Source organism: Rousettus aegyptiacus, unplaced genomic scaffold (assembly GCF_014176215.1).
Source record: "Rousettus aegyptiacus isolate mRouAeg1 unplaced genomic scaffold, mRouAeg1.p scaffold_m13_p_3, whole genome shotgun sequence".
NCBI lineage: Eukaryota > Metazoa > Chordata > Mammalia > Chiroptera > Pteropodidae > Rousettus > Rousettus aegyptiacus.
Genome location: NW_023416306.1, coordinates 68,351,516 through 68,373,527, shown reverse-complemented (window position 1 = coordinate 68,373,527; position 22,012 = coordinate 68,351,516). Strand labels below are relative to the sequence as shown.

Genomic DNA, 22,012 nt, shown 5'->3' with positions numbered 1-22,012 from the left:
TATAAAGTTAAACACAAACCTAGCATAAGATATAGTAATTTTCCTCTCATTATTTACCCAAGGAATGCAAACATATGCTTACAAACAAAAACCTTGTAATCTTATATGTGAATATTTATATCAGTTTTCCTCTTAATAGCCCCAAATAGGAACTAAGCCAAATGTTCATCACAGGATAGTTGTTAAATAAACTGATTTATTCATACATTGAAATACTGACAAGACTAAAGAAAAAATGAACTGCTGATACATAGGCAATCATAGGCAATACATACTATAAATGAATTTGAAAACCAATATTTTAAGTAAAATAATCCTTGCACCAAAGGGCATAGGATACATATTTTATGAATCAATTAAGGTAAAGTTCTAACCATGAAAACTATGCTATATGATAGAAATTCGATCAGTGATTACCATGATGTGTGTGTGTGTGTGTGTGTGTGTGTGTGTGTGTGTGTGTGAATTTCCTGAAAAGGATTATGAAGAACTCTCTGGGATAACAGACATATTCTATATTGTGTTAATTGTTGCAATACATGGGCATATACCAAAGTGGTCAAATCTATCTCCATAATAATGAGGGCTTAAATAATCTTATATTCTCTGTTTACTATAACAATGGGGTCATATTAAGGGTTTGGGAGCTACTAACAGCTTTTGCATGTAAATATTTAGCTGCTTATGTACCTAGAAGATGACAAAGTAGAAACTGAGTTGACTTCCTCACTATAATTTCTCAAAACCTGATAGCCATACCTAAGCTACAGATAACTACGACATTGAGTCACTTTGCTGCTCTTATTTTTGGGACATGGAAAGCAGGGCAAGGACATCTCTTAAAGCTTCAGATTCACAGCTAAATAATACATCACCATGCAAATATATAGTGAAAGTATTTCAAAAGTGACATGACAATATGCAAGACTAAGCAGGAAAAAAATTGCCTCAACTTTTTCTGGTTTGATGAAAAATTTATATATATATATATATATATCTGTTGTGGTGTGATCAAATCCAAGACCCACGGAGCCAATTGAGATGAATTGTGAGCCTTTATTAGCCGGCCGGCGACTGACTCTCTACCATGCAGGATTAGAGGAGATCAGCCCCGAGATTCCATTAGAGGCAGTTTATATAGCCTAGAATAAGTAAGCAGATTATAGCAGCAGAAGCTGACCTTAGCAGATCTGGTTAACATCAATCAAACAAGCAGATTACAGAAGCAGAAATTGGCCATTAGCATATCTTTGAGCAGATTACCACACCCTGGTTAACATCAAACAAGCAAGCAGATTACAGAAACAGAGTAAATCCTTAATGCTGGTTTACTGGAAAATTTTCCACCCACAACAATATCCAAGACCCTATGTAAAATAAATACAAAAATAATTACAGCTAGCCCATCATAGTAGCACTGCTGAGAACCAAAGCTACATAGAAAATTTTCGAATCATCCATTGGAAAAAAATACATTGTATAGAGAAAAACAGAGATATGTTTTTGACTTCTCATCAGAAACAAGGGTGATCAAAGAAAATGATAAACATTTTTACAGTGATGAAAGAAAACTAAACAAATTTAAAAAATGTACCTCAAATTCCAGAATGAGCAAAAAATACTTTCAAAATGAGGATTATATAAATATATTATTTGATAAACTAAGGCTAAGAAAATTAATTTTCTGTTGACCTATAGTTCAAACAGTGATAAAAGACATTATTTGTGCTGAAAGATAATGATACCAGATGAAACTCAGATGTACAAATGTGACAATGAAATATCGTCTCTCTAACCCCATCTTGTTCAAGCCTGCTTTGTTCCCATGGCCTTCAGGCTAATAACTTCTGCTTAGATAGACATGCTAATCATTATAGGAATTCTGCTTGTGGCTTGAGGAAATAAGGGAAGTATGCACTGTTCATCAAAGATTTGCAGGAACCGCATGACCAGACTCACAGCAATTAGCACAATCATCCTCAGACCCCTACTGGCACCCAGATGTCTGTGGTGGTCAATCACTTCTTATCCCTTTTATTTCCCCTTTGCTTGACATAAAAGAAGCCTGAACTCTGTACTTTCTTAGGATGGGTTTGAGGTACCGCTATGGCTCTCATCTTCTTTGTCGGTGCCCTCTCAATCAATAAACCTTTCCTTACTCCAAACTTTCTGGCTTTCAAATTGTCAAGCACATGGACTTTGGACCAGTAACACAGAAAGTATTAAAAATGTCTACAACTGACAAATATTTGCATTAAGACCAATTTATTTATCTCAGAATTTCCTTAAAAGATCTTGCTGCTTGGGGAAAAATATGTGATCATCACCATTATCTATTTCTACAATTTTTCCATCATCCTAAACACAAATTCCGCATTCATTAAATAGTAAAACCCAATTATCTCCTACTTCCAGACCCCTCATAACCTCTAATTTCCTTTCTGTCTCTATGAATTTGTTTGTTATAGATATTTTATATAAGTGGAATTATGCAACATTTGTCCTTTTGTATATGGTTTATTTCACTTAGCATAATTTTTTCAAGGTTCATTTTCGTTGTAGCATATATTAGCGCTTCTTGCTTTCTCATGGCTGAATAATATTTCACCTTATGTATATATCACATTTTGTTTATTTATTCAACACTGCTGATGAACACTTGATTTATTTCACTTTTTGAATATTGTGAATAATGTTGTAATGGACATTGTTGTACAGAATATGTATGAGTTACCGCTTTAAATTTTTGGGAGTATATACGTAAGAGTGGAATTGATGTGCCATACAGTAATTCTATTTTAGCTCTTTGAACTCTTGCCAAATTTTCCAAAATACCTCCACTATTTTACCTTCCCATTATCAATGTAGAACTCCAATTTACAGATATACTCTCTCACACTTATTTTCCATTTTTTAAAATTATTACCATACTAGTAGGTGTAAAGTTTTATCTCATTGTGGTTTTGATATGCATTTCTCTGAGGCCTAATGATATCGACAATTTTTTTCATGTGCTTATTGGCTGTTCTTACAAGTACTTTGAAGAAATTAAATGTAGTTTTTAATTCAGGTAGGGGTAAAATATTTAAGAACAATAGCACAAAAGATGAGGGATCAAATAATTAAAACTATATTGTTGTGAGTTTATAACATGTGTGAAGTGAGAAATGGATAGGGAGAAGTGGTGAATATTGCTTATAAAGTATGTAAAGTTAATCAACATTAACTTTGATGAGATAAAGATTTACATTCTAAGTGCATGAGCATCAACCATAATTTATAAAAATAGCTATTGCTAAAAAGCATTTAGATGAAACAAAAACACTGAAAGTATTTTACTAACCAAAATTTAAGAATGATGGAAGCAACAGATGAACAAAATCAGAGAGAAAAACATTAAAAACAAATAGCTTCTGTAACTTCGCTTACGCACCTCACCTGTGAAGTTGACAGGTAATGAATAGAAGAAAGGTAGACCTTTGTGTTTAGACAGAATGAAGAATGGGATTTTGGGCTTAAAACCCCTGTACCTCTACATTTCGGGGCTGCTTAATTTGGGGTCTGTGTACCCCTGGCAGACCCAGCTGGCTGAATAAAGAGTGTTTCCTATAACTCACTCAGTGAGTTCTGGTGGTCTGTGTGTCTTTCAGGGGCTGGTGGCTACAACATAAATAACTATATTAAATTTAAGATTAAACATGATAACCAAAAATCAGAATATCAGGCTATATAAAACCCAAATATATGTTGACAGAGACACACTTTATATATAAAGACAAATAAAATTTGAAGGTTAAAAATAGAAAAGTATATGCCATTAAATAGGAAACATAAGAAAACTAAAAATGCTATATTAATATTGGACAAAATAGAATTCAAGAGAAAAATTATCACCTAATATAAAGTGAGGAAATTTATAATTATAAAAGGGTCAGTTTTTCAGAAACACATAATAACTTAGACATACATACAATTAATAATAGAACTTTGAAATCATAAATAAATAAATAAATAAAGACAAAAACAGAAACCTCCAAAAACAACAAATACTTTTTGATGATTTTAAATTTCCATTCTCAGTATTTGAGCAAGTAGACCCAAAAGGCATTAAGAATACAGATGTGAACAATTCTACCAAACAACTTAACCTATTAGATGTGTACTATATTCCACAACTGAAGAAGAAATACCAGTTTCAACCTCACAAGGAACGTTTACCAAGATGAACAATATATGGAGGCATAATATGTTTCAAGTTTTAAGAGATTAGATTCAATGTCTGCCATGACAATAATGAGACTACAGGCTCGTACATAAATTATCTTTTATACTCTTTGAATTCCAATGAATATCATTGCTGTTTGTATAATTCTGAGTAACTACACAAACTATGTACTATACAAAGTACAAAAAAAAATTCTTCTAGATTTTGGACAAAGTTTGTCTTGTGTACCATTTTCTTTACCAACCATGTTACTATAATAATTATAAGCTTGTCTCAACAATATTAAATCAATGCCTACATTTTAAAAAATCTTGTTAAATTTTATAGAAAGTCAAAATTTTTGCTTTAACATTGTGTTAAATAAACATTTTTCATTATATTGTTTTATTTTAGTACATCTAAAGTATGTATGATAAATGTTAGCTGTTCAACATGAATCCTTAGATAACATGCCTTAGATAGAAGGGGGAGGGGCAAACAAACAAACATAGTTTTAGGGTAAAAATGATCTGTATTGAAAACTGGCTTCATCAACTAGTTAAGTGAATGACCATGAACACTCGTTCAGTTTTATAAGATTTAATTTCACTGCATTTTGTTTGGGATAAAGGTCTTTATGTAATGGAATTGTTGCCAGGATTGAGATGCTTTTTTTTTGTATTTATTTTTAAACAGAAGTTTAATAAAAAATAAATAAAAAACTGTGATAAAAGAGTGACTATTAGATACAAAGACCCTCTATATTGTGCCTTAGGGCTTAGGAAGAATACCAAAGGCGGAACAACCTTAAAAAAATTGTCTCACCAAGGCTGGGGATCAGACCTCATTACAGAAGGTGTAGCTCAACCTTTTGAACAGCAGGGGTATTTTCTGGTTTGGCTCACAAAGAGCTGGTTTGGCAAGCAGAAAGCAGCCTCTAGGGGTCACGAGGGTGCAGGTGATCAGCAATCGGTGGTGTGAGTGTGCAGAGAGAACGGAGGCTCAGAGGGAGTCAGGGAAGCTTTCAGGGCCACTGGTCTCCATGTTGAGAGAGCCATGGGAAGCTGATCTAGGCCTGGCAGCGGTTCTGGGCACCAGGCAGGTGGCAGAGCTCCACTAGATTTGTCACCTTCACCCCACCTACCACTCACTGTGTAGTAGGAGTCCTTCCTCCTCCTGAACTGTCCCTCCAGCGTGCCATCCTGAAAAAGTTCACCATCATATCACTGTAGAGGAGAGATGCTTAAAGAAATAGCTTAAAGCTTGGAGGCAGTGCCTTGATAACTGAAAAACATGGTCACCTCAGGACCCTTAGGAGGTTAGTACTTGTCCCTTTGTATAAAGGAGTGACTTTGGAATGGATCTATTCTTCTCTATACAACTGGTTTTAATATTTTCTAAGTATTTAAGAATTTTGAAAGTACTAATCCTTTCAACTACCTCTCCCCACTTAGCTTATTATCTTCCTTCCTCAGGTTCATCCCACTTTACTATCTATTTAGAGTAATTTATAAGCTGTTTAAGATGGCAGAGCTATTTACATATTTATATGGTCTTCTTAAAAATTCTCCAAAAATAATAAAAGATGAACTGTGCTCCTTCAGTTTTTAAGATTACATATAGGCTCAGAGAACAGGTTCCGAGATCATGTAGAACATGAGAAAATGTCGGAAGTATCCTGCTTGGTAAATTAAAACGAATCAACATTGAAAAAATAGCTACCAATGAATCAAATAGTTTATTGCATATTCTGCAAATTAAAGTATAATTTTTTAGAAGTATGTATATGTGGAATCAGAATGGCAATAATATTTTTCTGCTGATTATCTCATTCTAGCATTTCAAGTGTTGTTCTGGATATCACATACGGAGACTAAAAGATGTTCAGCGGACAATTACCAGAATCAAGGGCAGGTCATGATATCATGTTAATGCAAGAATTTTATCTTTTTGGAATACATGTCAAAATATTTACTAATGAAATCTTATATCTGGAATTTGCTTCCGAAAAATCAAAGTTGTTTGGAGTTTTTGGTAATGATATTATTGAAACAAATCAGTCCATGTTTTGTTAATTTTTGAAGCTAACTGTTTGGGCCTCATATGTTATTCTCTTTTCTTTTGTATGTGTTTCGATAGTTCTCTAATTAATAAAATTAAAAATATATATTTCAAGAAGACAATAAAGAATTAAGAAGAGAGACAAAGAAAAGAGATGATTCTCAGCTAAGTTTTACAGACCTAAGAAAAAAATAACTTTAAATTATTGTAGCATTGTTATGGACCAAAAAAAAAAAAAAATAGATTTTTAAGGTTCTAGGGCGATACCTAGCATGAATGGAAAGAAGTGTAAGGAAAAAGTTTTCAGTTTCATATAATCTGTATTATTTATTTATTTATTAGTAAATTTTCAAATCCCTCTTATGTATTGGAAGAATTTTACTGAGGCAAGCAGTGGCAGGGCTACATGTGAATCAGAGTTGATAGAAAATGTATTCATAATGAAGTTAGGTCTTGTTAACCTTCTTGAAAAATAGGTAACTATTCATGATACCAACAAGTTTAAGTTTTATCTTCTTTGCAGTGAGGAAAAATTAAGGAGATTTAAGCAATAGTGGGGTGAGATCAGATTCACATTTTATTTTGTTCTCTTTAGCCTTACAGAGGAAGTATTGGAGAACAACAAACTTTTAAAGATACTGTTTCATTCGTCTAAGTAAAATGTAATGTGTCCTTAAACTGCAGCAGGAACAAGGGTAAAGGGCGTGAACACCAAACTTATTGAAAAGCAAGAATCAAGGGACTCAATTACTGAATGAATTGAAAAGTAAAGTGATCTAAATTTCTGTTTTGGATGATTGGATAGATGTTATTGTCATTCACCAAGACAAGAAACAGTAAGAAACAGATTTAAAAAAAGAAAAAGAGTTACTTTAGGGTAAACTCATTTTGAGATACCCTGAGACTACCTGGACAAAAACAAACAAAAACACAAACTTTAGAAGAATATTTCCTATAATCACAGTATATAATGTAGAATAGAAAGGGTAAATCAGTTTTTATTGATTCATCAATTTATTTATTCATAAAACGTGTTTCAGCACTTGAGTACCCACTATGGGCCATATGTACAGATAGATGCATAAATACGCAGTTTACTTTGTTAAACCAAGTAAGTGCATTTGTTATTTCTTGTCAGGAGAAAAATCCCAAAAGTCCAGCCTGGCTTTAGTCTGGAATTTGCCCCATCTTTAATTTACTTCTAGCAAGAACAATCCCAGGTGGGATTTCTACGTCCTCTCTCACACACATCTCCTGAGGTTTTTAAAACCCTAGCTAGGTCGAAGTGCATTCTCTTAATTTGGAGATAATGCTTACCTCTTACAACAGTCTATGCCTGAGATATGTGGCCTGACCCCTGTCAATGCTGTGTTTGTCCAAGGATCAGAAGAATGAATATGGGCCCTGAAGCTCGAGGTAGAAACCAAGTTGCAACACTCAGACTAAATGTGACACTTGCCAGCTTCAATCACTCTATATCTTGATGCCTACACTTCGTGTTTACCCCACTCACATCAACAGTTACAAACTTAGAGGTCTTAAGAGAGAATAAGAGAAAATATTGCTTTAGCCCTAGGTGCTAAAAGAAAATGTGGGACTTTATATTTTCCTCAACTAATCCTTTGCAAGATCATTTAATAATACATTTTGGGGCATTTCAAATGTTTTCCCCCTCAGGGAAAGATTTAACAAGATGGAGAGTTTCATGTACCCCAAATCCAGAACCAAGGCTGTTTGCAAAAGGTAGACTTCAGTGGATGAACCAGTGGCCTCAATATTCATTTAAAAGAAAATGAGTCAGAAAGGAAGCACTTTTATGTAGCAGGAAACTATCATAAACTACAAATTTTTTTTTTCTCAAATTTGAAATGTTTATTTCCTCTCAAAGTCATCTATTCTGCTAAAAGACCCCTGGGATGCTAGAATTTCTATTAAGAATTTCACATACTCTAGTTATAAACTTCAAGTACCTGCCAAGTAGCAACATATGTAATATATGATAAAAGGAAATATGTTTTAATGGTGTAATCAAAAGAATCTCTGCATCATATTACTATACTTTCAAATCATAATAATGGATAATAAAACCTAAACCAAAGGAACTTATGCTGAAAAAAAAAATAACATTTTCTTGTATAATACCAAAGCAGTATCCCTTTAAACTTAATCGATCGTTTGTATTATTTACCCTCCTTATTTATGGGAAAATTATAACATGAAAAGAAGAGGAAAATAGGAACGTAGAAGGAAGATAATAAGGGATTCAGTTCTTGTTTTTTTTTTTTTTTTTTTTTTCCTGGTCTAAAGATTTGGGATCACAGGAAGAGAGGACAGAAATGATCATTCACTGTGGTTCGTTGCATCTGCATTTGGACCATTTATATTTCCTGCTTCATCTAGTAAAGAACTGAATAAATGAGACCTGAAAAATAGAAGAAGAAAAAAATGTTCTCTTTTGATCAGACTTTAGCTTTAGAAGCAGAAACACACAGAATGTGTTTCCTCCCCATCTCTGTCTCATGAAGAGGCTGCTCGTTTGGAATATTACTGTTGTCAAATGAAATATACTGAAATGAAAACTTTTGATGACAAAGCAGATGATTGGCCCATGTAATGTTAGTGAATGGGGCACCAGGGGACATTGGAATGTTTTTAAATTTCTCTGTTTATATCAAAATATTTTTTAAAGTATAAATGTACCATAGGCTTACAGAGTCACAGTGCACTGAAGAGTACTAACTCAGGATTTGGTGTAGCAAACTTGAAATGATTAGGGTCTGTTTTCCTGGTCAATAGTGCATGTAATATATCAATACATATGTTATTCAACTAACTCTCATTATGGCAGTTGTTTTATGTAATATAAATGATGCCTCCTAATTTTTACCCACATATAGAAGTGGAAAATGTCAGATTTTCCAGTTTCTTTATCAACCAGAACAGGTTCCTGGTCTAGTTGTGGCCAATGAAAAGCAAAGAGAAATCACTTGGGTCTGGAGGAGAAAGATCTTTACATGCTGTTTCCAACCTCATCTTTCTTCCTGTTACATTACACTGCCCTATAGACTAAGATGTTTGAAGAGACATTACCATCAGACTGAATATGATTAGCAAAAGGATCAGGAAATCTTGGTTTATGTTGGCCTTTGCAAATCATTGAACAGAACTTTAGAACGCCTGCCTTCTAATGTTCTGAGTCATAAAAGTCCTTATGGGTCCATCCATTTTTAGTCAGGTGTTTATAATTAGCTGCTAAAAGTATCTGATATGGCTCAAGTGGTAAATGAATTACTAAAGGGACATATCATGTATCATCTAGTTTTGTCCAACTTTTATTTGGTAGTTTAGAAAGAGGTTAGATTCTAAATTTAATTATCAGTCCTTTTGGTGAAATACACCTTGTGTATTTTTAAACTCTGAGATTTATATCATTTTATTCTTTTTTTTCAGGAGGATGGTGTTTGTTTGAGCCTTTTAAAAATTATTTTGTCAGAAAATTCAGCATTCAAGTGGAAACTAGTCTCCTTGTCACAAGGTACGTAGAAAGATAAAAAATAATCTGAATACTCTATATGATCTATCTCTATTCTGCTGATTTTTAAAGAACAAAGTGTATCTCCTCAACTTCTATATGTCCTCTGGTTCTTTACCTGGAGAAAAAAGAAATGAGGACAACTGTTAATCTGCATTACAGGAAAAAATGCTGGAGGGTAGAGGGTGAATTCTGCTTATTCTTTACAGATCCGACTCAATACTCATGTATGCATTTGTTCACAGTTTAATAAGAGAAATTACTTCAGAAGAAAGAAAAAAAATACTGAAAATTTTCTACACCACTGAGATTTGCAGAGCTTACTAGCTGCTCCTTTTTCACCTTTAGTTAGTTGTAAAAGCAAAAGAAAGTTGAAAAAGAGATTTTGATTTTTGTGTTATACCATCTCGTCTTCTCGTGCTATTTATGGATTAAATATATCTAGACTAGAGGGTAGCATGTGTTAGAATGATGGTATTGAACACACATCTAGTTATATATTATATATTTATATACATATAAATGTATATACGTATTTCCACAAATAAGTATAAATCAATAAGTAGATAATCTTTACATGTTTTGAACATACTTAATTTGGGGTAGTCCCTATATGCTAACTGCATTAGTTTATTTAAGTTTCACAACTACCATATGTTGTATTATAATTGATATTTTACAGATGAAAAAATTGAAATTTAGAGAGAGAAATTCTTTTCAGGTCATACAGCCAGCCAATAGTGGAGTCGGCATTTGATCACATTCAGCCTAATTTGCTAAAAGGGTAAAAAAAAATTTTCTTCTTCCCTTCTATGTTCTCTGGCTGTTCTTATAATGAAATTGATACAAAATAGATTAACAGGCAACAAAAATTTTTGTACATATGGGAGCCCCAAAGACACGAGACCTAAAGACACCCAAATAATTGAGTTAAGGGGAAGAGGTTTGGGGTCTGGGCCTTCAGAGGGGAGGAAGACAATTCACAAGAAGATGGGAAGAGCAGCACTTAGTAAACAAATGATTGTATGCCTCACAGATAAGTCTTTCTGGTATTGTTGTGGCCACCAGCCCCTGAAAGACACAAGGACCACCAGAACTCACTGAGAGAGTTATAGGAAATACTCTTTATTCACCCAGCTCGGTCTGCCAGGGGTACGCAGACCCCAAATTAAGAAGCCCCGAAATGTAGAGGTACAAGGTTTTTAAGCCCCATTCTTCATTCTGTCTAAACAGAAAGGGCTATCTTCTATTCACTACCTGTCAACTCACAGGTCAGGTGTGTAAGCGGAGTTACAGAAGCAGAGAGCTTGTTTAGAATGTTATGTTCCTGTAATCAAAGATCTATGTGCCCATAGCAATAGTCAAACAGTAATTTCCAGTAAGAGTCAAGTTTTCAGCCACCACATTCCCCACTGGCCTTAGCTGACAATCAAATCTTTGATTCTTCATACAGAATTTGCTTATAGCCTCTATTCTGTAATACTAAAAGACTTATAGAATTAACTCTTTTTTTATATATGTAAAGAAGAAATTAAGGAAACATGAGCCAAAAGTTAACAAGAGGAGAAGGGTGATTAAGGGACTAGCTACAGCAGATAAAAAGGGTTGTTAGCCATGGTGACCAATTGAGCATCTAATGAAACCAGTTATTTGATTCTCGTCTCTGTCTTTCTCTGGCATCTAAATTTCTCCATACTAGTCATAAGCTTTCTCTAATTACTCTAGAGTTATTGGCATAGAAGCAATGGGTTTTACCTAGAGCCATAGATAATCCATCTTGTTCTAAGAATAATAAATTTAAATCTCTTTTATTCTGAAGGACTACTTTTGCTAGTGAATTGATTTGAAATTCTAGCCTGTTGATGGTCATTTAAATTTAGGGGAGTTCTTACCCCAACGTAGTAAGGGGGTTTTGGGTTTAGACACAACCAGCAATCTTGTCCTATGTCTAGGGTGGTCTTATTTAAGACCTCGTGTATTATCGTTAGCAAAATTATTAATGTTCTTTTTGGTTCTGGTTGTGGCTAGTCTAATGCCTGGGCTAAAGAGGAAAAGAGGAAGAAACAGAGGGTTATATTTATGTACACTTGAGTCTTAGTCTTAAGGTCCCGTCTTCCTGAGCTGTCCATTTTCGTGCTGCCTTCACATGGGAGTGATGAATCCATGATGGGATGCCGTCTACTTTAACTGCAGTGGGTGTCGTCAGGTAGACAGTGAATGGTCCTTTCCATTTGGGTTCTAGACCCTTGGAAGTGAACTTTCGGATCCACACAGAATTCCCAGGCTGAAACTGATGGGTGAGTCTGTCCCCCGGAGCTGAGTGGACAGCACAAACCCGGGACCAAATCTCTTTCTGTATACTTTGAAGGGCCTGTAAAGACTCAAGTAAGACAAGGTTACGCATTTCTGCCTTTTTCTCATCTTCTATTTTAGTTACTAAAGGTGAGGGTCTTCCAAAGAAAATTTCAAATGGGGTGAATCCATTAATATACAAAGTACACTTGCTCAGAGAAGAACAAAGGGGAGAAGTTCTATTCAGGTCCCAACAGTTTCTAATCCTAATGTCTCTCTTAGGGTCCAATTTATTTGCTCTACTTGGCCCGAACTTTGGGGCTGGTAGGCGCAGTGGAGTTTTCATTGTAAATTTTGGTAGCTAGCCAATTGCTGTAATACCTTTGCTATGAAGGCTGGCCCGTCATCTGACCCTAAAGTTCTGGGGAGACCAAATCAAGGGAGGATTTCTTGTAGTAGTTTCTTAGTAACTACTAAGGCAGTCTCTTTCCTGGTAGGAAAGGCCTCTACCCATCCTGAAAAGGTATCTGTAAAAACAAGTAAATATTTGTAGCCCCCCACAGTTGGGGTTACCTCAGTGAAATCGACTTTTCAGTGGTCCCCTGGATAAGTTCCTCTTTCTCTATGCCTAGGTTCTTCTAACTTCCCCTTCTTTGGATTAACTTGTGCACAAGCCGGGCATTGTGAGGCAATCTCCTCTGTGGTCCTTCTCCCTTCCGGAGCATCTTAGTCTGCCCTAGGTGTGTGGTCCGGTGTAGTTGGTGGAGGAGAGTCTTTCTAAGGGCCCGTGAGAGCCCGATTTTTCCATCTGGGGTCGTCTGCCAACCCTGTTGGTTCTTAGTGGCTCCCTTATCTTGAAACAGAGGCAGTTCTGGGTAAGGGACAATAGTCAGTAGTTGTGGTGGGGGCCCCACTGACCTTGTGGCTGCTGCTCTTGCCTCTGCATTGGCTTGTAGGTTTCTCTCAGCCTCAGGACTATTCTTTTTTTGATGCCCTTTACAAATAACAACAGCCAGAGCCTTAGGCATCTATATGGCTTCAGGTAAAGCTAAGATCTCCTTCTTATTCTTAATGTCCTTCCCAGCTGAAGTCAGAAGCCCTCTTTCTTTGTAGATGGCTCCGTGTACATGTGCAGTGGCAAAGGCGTATTGGCTGTCAGTGTATATTGTGACTGCCTTATCCTTTCCCCATCTTAGTGCCTCAGTGAAGGCAATGAGTTCTGTCTTTTGAGCAGAAGTCCTATGGGGATGAGCTTGTGACCAGAAAGTGCCAGTTAGAGTTACAACCCCTGCCCCAGCATACCTCCTTCTTTCATGCATGAAGTTGCTCCCATCCGTGAACAGAACTTCATCGGCCTCAGGCAGAGGGGAATCTTTGAGGTCTTGCCACGAGGAACACACAGGATCTGTGAAATCTGTGCAGTCATGAACGGGGGTCTCGGGGTCTGAGTTTGGCAACAGATTGGCTGGGTTGATGACAGTAGCTTTGGATTTTAGCCACATGTTTGGGGTCATCTGGTGCCTCCCTGTTGTTGAACACCTTCTGGGCTATCTCAACAAGTTGGGACAGGTTTATCCCTGCGAAACCTTCTAATTTTTTGGATATTAGGGGCTGCCTGAGTAGCAAAGGCTATATTAATTGCTTGCTGGTTCTTAGAGGCCTCAGGATCAATGAGGGTGTATACCCAGTGCACCTCATTTAAGAAACACTCCAGGGGATTCCTGAGGTTCCTCTTTGTATAACTTCAGTTACCTTAGAAAGTTTAGTTGGCTGGCGAGCAGCCATCTTAATTTCCCCAATTAGAATCTGGTGGTACCTATCTAATGCCATTCTCCCTGCCTGAGAATTGTATCTCCAGTCTGGGCAGGTGGAGGAAAATTCCTCCTCAATCTGTTACCCTGCTTCTTCAACTCTCCTCCCTCTCACAGCTATGTTTTATGTTTCAGTCCGAATGCCTCCAAGTTCTTCTGAGGTCAAGGGGGTAATTAAAAGCTGTTGGCAATCGTCCCAGGTGGGGCAGTGAGCCTGAAAGACACTTTTTAAGAGTCCCATTAATGCCTGGGGTTTCTCAGAGAAAGGCAGATTCTGTGCCTTCCAGGTCACTAGTCGAGAAAGGCACGTAAACCATAAAGGGCCTGTCAGTGGTGGTGCTTCTCGCAAGGGGAGGATGGCCAGGGTGGTGGTATCAGCTGATGTCCTGCCCAGAGCAGAAGCCGGAGGGCCTTTAGGGGTTACCTGCTGGCCACCCAAGGAGGTAAGGCAGTGCTATTTGGCTTCTGTTGTTCTGGATTATAGGGTGGGGAAGGTCACTGTCCTCTGGTGGAGATTGGAGGACTGAGGGACGGGGCTGTCTAGGAGATTTAGGTGCTGCCTATCTTTGGGTGCCCACAACTAAAACCTGCACCCCTAGAGAGAGAGCACACTGGTAGAGCCAAGGAGGGGGGTTCTGAACAAGATTTAACCATTGATTAATGTGGGGAAACTGATCGGGATGTCTTGGGTCTCCCATGACACCTTCTAAACATTCCTCACCAAACCCTTGTCAAAAGAGCCCTCCGGAAGCCAGTTTACATCAAATGACAGCCACTCAACTTTACACAATGTCCAAAGTCTGCCTGGAGAAAACTTTATGTCATAGTCAGCCCCCTCTACAAACCCTTCTTTGAAATGCCACAGGAGACACCCCAAGGGTGTCTTCTGTGAACTTGGGCTTCCCCCCATCGCCTGTGCAGAAAACACAAAGCAAAAAACACAAAACACAAAACACAAAACACACACTCTGACAAGAACGATCACTGAGGTACAGGTGGATCCAGAGAAGTCTGTCACCTACAACCTAGACAGGACCAGAGACAATAAACAGAACCCGACAACAGGGCACAGGAGGCGGCGTCCCACAGCCTGGCCATGGTCTGGGAAACATGACTGCATCCAGTCTCTCCATGGACCCCCAATGACCAGTCAACAGAACCAGGAAGGTACCTTTTATCCAGACGCCACAGCCTCGGAGATTCCAGATTCCCGTCAGGACCAGGAATAATGAGTGTGTCTTGAAAGTTGCGTCCTTAACAATTGAATTAACCTCGTCACAGCATTCAAGGGCCCTGGAACGTCTCAGGTTGGGCACCCCTTTGATTCTGTAATAGGGACAGCAATAGCTTCGAAGGCTGGTCCTGTCTTAGATCTCAGGGCCCCTCCCTGAGATCTCACTGGGGCCTCCAAATGTTGTGGCTGCCAGCCCCCAAAAGACACACGGACCACCAGAACTCACTGAGTGAGTTATAGGAAACACTCTTTATTCAGCCAGCTGGGTCTGCCAGGGGTACGCAGACCCCAAATTAAGAAGCCCCAAAATGTAGAGGTATAGGGTTTTAAAGCCCCAAATCCCATTCTTCATTCTGTCTAAACACAAAGAGCTATCTTTCTTCTACTCACTACCTGTCAACTCACAGGTCAGGTGTGTAAGCGGAGTTACAGAAGCAGAAAGCTTGTTTAGAATGTTATGTTCCTGTAATCAAAGACTGACGTGCCCATAGCAATAGTCAAACAGTAATTTCCAGTAAGAGTCAAGTTTTCAGCCACCACAATATAAAAAGTTACCTTGCTAATAGCTCTCTTCCTGGTTCAAGCCCTTTATCTAAATTCTTCTGGGTAGTTAAGGGGAAGGTAAACAACTCTTCCTGAGTCTGTTGGGCTTTGATTGTCTTTAGCTTGAAGTAATACACATGCCAAAGTGACATACTTTTGCGCATCTTGTTCTGCTCCCCCTCATTATATCAGTTGCTGTTATCAACTTTTAACCAGTAGATAGGAGATTAGTCTTGGTTTTGCCATGTTTGGAAAGAATGATTTAAGCATAATTTAAAGATGTATACAAGTGTTTACGAAAAGTGAAGCAGCCTGGTATTATTCCAGGTCTTCAGTTTTTAGATTCTTTCTCCATTTCCTTATAATCTGCCTTCATATACATCTTAGATTGGGATTTTTCGTTCACTTTAAATTGGAACATGTGAATTAAATAATTCATTATGTATATGCTATAATTAAATTACAAACAGAATCTTATATATGATGCATAAATAAATGTGATATTTATGTGATATGATATAATTTAAATAATTTTGTGCCTATATAAGTTATAGTTATTAGATGGTTTTCTGAGTTACCTTTTAGCTTTTAAATAACTGAGTGTCATGTATAAACTAATAACCCAAAAAGTAGTGATTTTCTTATTATTTATATGTAAATTACATATAAAATTTTTATAGTTAAAATATTCAAAGATAAAAAAATAATACTATATATAAAATTACAAAAATATGCCCACATACTCTGGACTTTGCTGCTCATCTTTTGTTTTTGCCTAAGAATACCTTTCTTTTTTTCCTTTTTTTCCTCCCATAGCACACTGCTTTTCTACTCAATGTGTTCTTGGTAGGATTATAACTCACTATTCCACCCTACATCATCAACATTGACCAAGGTGGAGAACAGTGACACAAACTAGCAAAAACACAACTAGATATTTGAATTTTAAGGAAAATTACCCAAGAATGGAAAACTGCTGGAACTATATCATCTGAATTTCTGCAAGATAAAAAGATTTACCTGTTAGTTTCTTTTACCTAAATTCCAAGAATTCTCCTGATGTTTGTCCTTTCTGAAGTGTATGTGTTTAGTTTCATCTTAGAGTATCAAAATATAAGTTTTCCAAAGTCAGTTTATCCAGACAAATATCCAAAGTAACTGATATAAAGATTTAGAATTAATTTCACACAACAGACCCTCAGTGAAATATAAAGTATTTATAATGGATAATGGCATTGAAATGAAGGGAAAGGACATTGAAATTCCTATTAACATTCCAGAACAGGAAAGCAACTGCCCCAAGGTAATCAGCGGTATAACAGCTAATTAAGTATTTCCCTGTGGTCACCTGGAACCATGTGTCCAACAAGTACAAAGCTTTGGGTGACTAACTGCTGTCAGAGAACAGCTCCAAAAGGTCGAACAATTCTGCAAGGAAAGGGAAGGAGAGTTGTTTCTGACAGTATTCAATATTTTAAAAGCAGGAGAATGACAAGCTCAAATCTTAAAATCCTTGCCTTAAGGCATGAACTGAAACTCAGGGCCTTTCTATGACTGTGCTGGAAGAAAATCTTCTCTCTTACTGCCTTAGGGCTGAGATCACTAAGACGACCTGAGACATCAATTCTGTAGATTGCTGAATTAAAAGTCGGTGAATTTACAACCTTTTCAGTTGTCTTGAGTTCAAGCACAGCTATAGAGTTAATATATCTCCAACAATTGGGATAGTTAAGGTGTAGTATATGGGGAAATAAGACCTGTTGGGAAATCCAGATCCTTCAAATCTTTGTGAAACATTCTTTTTATGGAAAGAATCGATGTTTCTAATGCAAGAACTCAAACAATCCCTGTATTGTTGAGAGAATACTGGCCGTTATTGTGAATATGTATACAGAGATTGAAATGCAGAATTAGAGTAGTGAAACTAAGAGTTAGTCCCAAAAGGATTTACAAGAGTTTGCTAATTTGTGTAGTCAAAGCCTAGAAATTATGTGTAAGATTGGATTTTGAGAATGTTTAGCCAAGGAGGGAGCTGGGGAACATAATTTTGGAGCAGGCTGGATTTATCAAAATATTTACTCTCTACAGAGTTTCTGCATTTATTGAGCTAGCTTAAGAAGCCAGCTGCTGCCTCTGCTTCAGATGATGCAAACCTGGATCCAAATTACTAACTGACATTAAAAAAACAAAAATTCCTGTTCGTATCTAGAAATGCTGCCACAGATTTTGAGATACTGAAATGCCATACTGGATCTTTTATGTGCATCTGTGTACTTGTTGTGGTTATGATATTGAACATAGTGGAGTGAAAGTCAGTCAGATAACATGGAAAGTTATGATCTGCATAGAAATCTGACAATGACCCAAGAGGCTTCTAGAAATTAAATATAATGGTTAGGATTTGTCCCGCCTGCGGGACCGGTTATTTGGTGGGAGAACCGAGGAGAACCCAACCTAAAGAAAAGAGGGGTAACACGGACGAGAGAAAAGAGTGGAGGCAAGACAGTGTTCTGATCAAGCCTCAAATTTTATTCTGAGCAGCAGTTGCTTTTATACAGGAGATAAGAGAAAGGGGTAGGGCTGATTAGGGAAAGAGGAGTATATGGCATGATCTGATTGGCCAGCTGGTATCAGCGTCGTTCTGTCCTGCGGTTATTGCGGCTTCCTGTTGCTTAGTTAGAAGGTGCTGAGTGACTTATGCAAGAAGAACAAGTTCTTTCTGGCTACGTGACCTTCCTGGTAATTTGTAATGGCGGACCTCTAGTCTTAAGATGGCTCCTGACATCTCCCCCTTTTTTACTTCTTAAAATGCCAAAGCCTTTTTTGCTGAGGCGCAGATAGACTGTGCCTGTCTTAGGCGACCCCTCACCAGTCTGGGCCTTACCCGTCATCGGCACATGAAAGTCATGCAATCATGCCCTGTCTTAGGTTGGTCCCAGCCCTGAGGGATTCTTACCCGTCTTTGACTACCAGCCTCTGCGTCTTGGGGGTGAGCTTTAACCGAGTGAGGGAGCAGTGGCCTGACTCCTCCCGAAGGCTGGGAGTGGCAGAGTGATGTCAGCTAACCTCTAGGTAGCCAGGCATGCTCTCAGGGAATTCTGGAGCAGGTCAGGTAAGGACCTTCCCTTGCACTATTAGACGTTGCACTCAGCTCGGTGCCCAGGCCTCTTGTTTTATATCGGAAGAGGCGGGCCTGTCTCCAGTTACCAGGCCGTCCCCGAAGGGCGGGAGCTAGGTCCTACGGATAAAGCGCCATATTCTGCTATACCAGGGAAGGTTCATTTCTTCATCGAGGAAGGAGAACTGCAGACCAACAGGCGTGGTGGGCGGTTCTTGATTGTAGCTGTCAACCGGCTCCTGGGAGGCAAGGCGATGGTAATGGACTTCTAACGGTCCTTTGATTGCATTGTCAACCTGGTCTTTGATAAAGGTTGTAAGACGATTAAATGCTCAAGGCCCAAATGAAATTAGTAAGAAAATGCCTACAAAAGGTCCTAAAAGGCTAGGTAGCAAGGTGGTAAGCCAAGGGGAGGCAGAGAACCAGTTTTGGTACCAAGACTCTTGTTGTTCTCTAGCTCTTTTTCTATTTTCTAGACTCTTTTTTACCTTGTCAAGGCTATTTTGCACAAGGCCTGTCTTATCAGAATAAAAACAGCATTCTTCTCTGAGGGCCACGCAAAGGCCCCCTTCTTTGAGGAAGAGGAGATCAAGCCCTCTTCTGTTTTGCAAAACTACCTCTGAGAGGGATGCTACAGAGTCTTTTAGGTCTTGTATTCCTTCTCTGAGGTTATTAAGGTCTTTGTCAATAAGAGATTGAAGTTGTAAGTATTGGTTGTTGGAAGTGACTAAGGAAGCAATGCCAGTGCCTGCTCCTATGGCACTGACACCTAACAAGACAGAAAGGGTGATAGCAGTGAGAGGCTCACGCTTGTTACGAGACGTGGCATCTGGATCTATGAATTGAAGGAAAGTATTAGGGTCGTGGAGAAAAAATCGGGGGAATAAAACAACAACTACGCAGTAATCTCGAGAGGTCAAAAAGTGGGATGTAAAAACGTATGGGGTTAAGCCAGAGGAGCAAGCAAAATAAGTGCCACTAGCAGCAAGCACATATGAGAATGTGTGATTGATTGTCATGGTTTGGTTACATATGGGAATTAGGCTGGTCGGGGGACGCATTGCTGGTCCTATGAGACAGAGGCCTAAGCCGGAGATAGATGTTAGGGTGAGGGCTGTAAAGGGGTCTTGAGTATGTAACAAAGCACTGCTATCATTTGTAAAAAGGGGAGGTTCAAGGGTCGCTATGCCTTCATAAAAAGGAGGGATAGGCGAGAAGCAAATCTAACATTCTTGATGGGCTGTGCTGTTTTTGTCTCTGAGAGCCCCTAATGAGGCATTAATCAAGTCAACTATAAGTTGTGAAGAATCAGGAGGCCCAGGCAGGATGGTAGGCTGAAAAGGGGTGGTTTTTTTATGGCTGGGCTGGGGTGTGGCTGTAAGCTTAGGAGCAGAGCGTTTAGGTTTTGGAGCAGTGCCTTCTATTTTGGATTGGCGCAGGACTGGGTTAGGTCCCAGATAAGCCGCATTTCTGTTGGGACTTTCTTTAGAAAGTTCAATAGAGAAAAGCATTCCTTTATCTTTCCCTGAAAAATAGCCACGAATGCCCCAATGTCTTTTCCGGGTGGTTTGCCAATCATTCAGGTCGGCCTTAATGATAGATATTTGGAGGGGGTTGCACCACCCTGGGTCGCTACAGGCTTTATAGACTGATGTCGGGATGTGTAAGGCGAAACGGATCAATGGCCTGGGCAACAAATTTTTGACAAAGGGTAGGACTGTTTGCCATACCCTGAGGCAAAACCTTCCATTGAAATCTTGGGGAGGGTCCTATGCAGTTAACAACTGGGAGGCTAAAGGCGAAACGTTTTCTGTCCTCCGGATGTAAAGGGATACAGAAAAAACAGTCTTTTAGATCTATGACTATCTTATGATATCCTGCAGGTATTGCAACGGGGGACGGCAGCCCTGGTTGGAGCGCCCCCATGGGAACCATGGTCTTATTGATTTCTCTGAGATCTTGAAGAAGTCTCCATTTACCCCCTTTCTTTTGTATAACAAAGATGGGAGTGTTCCAAGGGGAGGTAGATGGTTCAATGTGGCCAGCATCTAACTGTTCCTGCACTAACTGTGTGGCCGCTGAAAGTTTAGGACGAGGCAAGGGCCATTGATCGATCCAGACAGGGTGGTTGCTCTTCCACGTGATTTTATCTGCCTGGAGTGCAGGGGGAGCAACGGCCCTCACGAAAAATTTTTGATGTCGTACCCTAAGCCTGTCCGTGGGGCCCTGTGTTCGGCCTCTATGGGAACGGTAATACCCTGATTATTTTTTCCAAGGCCCTTGCCCGGGATGAACCCTTGGTTTAGCATTTGGTGAGTAACGGTAGCTGAGGGACTGAACATTAAAACTCCCATCTGGCTCAATATGTCGCGACCCCCACAGAGTCACGGGAAGCCCGGGGACAATAAAGGGGCGGACCTGACCAGTGTTTCCATCAGGGTCTTCCCAGGTGAGGAGTTGAGAGCTTTGTAAGGTGTTTTGAGAGTGTCCTATGCCTTGAAGATGAGTAAGAGAGGGCTGGCAAGGCCAGGAAGAAGGCCAGGAGGCCTTTGCAAGCACTGTAGAGTCAGCGCCCGTGTCAAGGATGCCTTTGAATTTTTTGCCATTGATTTTGAGTGTGAGGTATGGGCGTTCTCGAGAAAGTTGTTGGATCCAAAAAATATCAGAGGAACCAGGCGTAGACGCCCCTCGGGAAGGCCCTAGGGAAGGATTAGATGTGTCGAGGGGTAGGGGTAGAGCCTGAGCAAGGCGTTGACCTTGGTGTATATAAAGTGGGCCTCTGGAGCTACTGGCTAATATCTTTATCTCCCCGGAATAATCACTGTCAACAATAGAGGGAAAAATGGTGATGCCCTGCAAGGTAGAGGAGGCCCTTCCAAGGATAAGAAAAAATGTTTTAGGGGGAGGGGGCCCAAAAACGCCTGTGGGGATCACCTGAGTCCCGCTATCGGGCTCTAATATGATGTCGGAGGAGGCACAGAGGTCCAGTCCTGCGCTTCCTGGGGTGGCCCTGTAAAGGGAATGGACTGATTTTGGGGAAAGGTGGGTAGGGGCTGAGTTTGTTCTATCAGGCTGTTCCCCGAGGCCCTGAGAAAAGGGATTGGCTGAGGGGCCCGGGGCTGGCCCCTCTGCCCGTTTCCCTGCTGGCGAGTGATGGGGTTACCGAGTATGTCGGTGGTGGAGCGGCAGTCTCTAGCCCAGTGTCGGCCCTTTTTGC

At 39.1% G+C, this 22,012-nt stretch overlaps 1 long non-coding RNA gene across 1 annotated transcript; it reads right to left on the bottom strand.

The window, feature by feature from the left end:
• Nucleotides 1-13,326: 13,326 nt before the first annotated feature.
• On the bottom strand, nt 13,327-15,397 carry LOC118600396. Its single transcript, XR_004950033.1, has 3 exons — nt 15,361-15,397; nt 15,072-15,226; nt 13,327-13,503 (listed from the first exon to the last, which is right to left on the bottom strand). It is a non-coding gene; the product is annotated as an uncharacterized LOC118600396 (long non-coding RNA).
• Between the last annotated feature and the right edge of the window lie 6,615 nt (nt 15,398-22,012).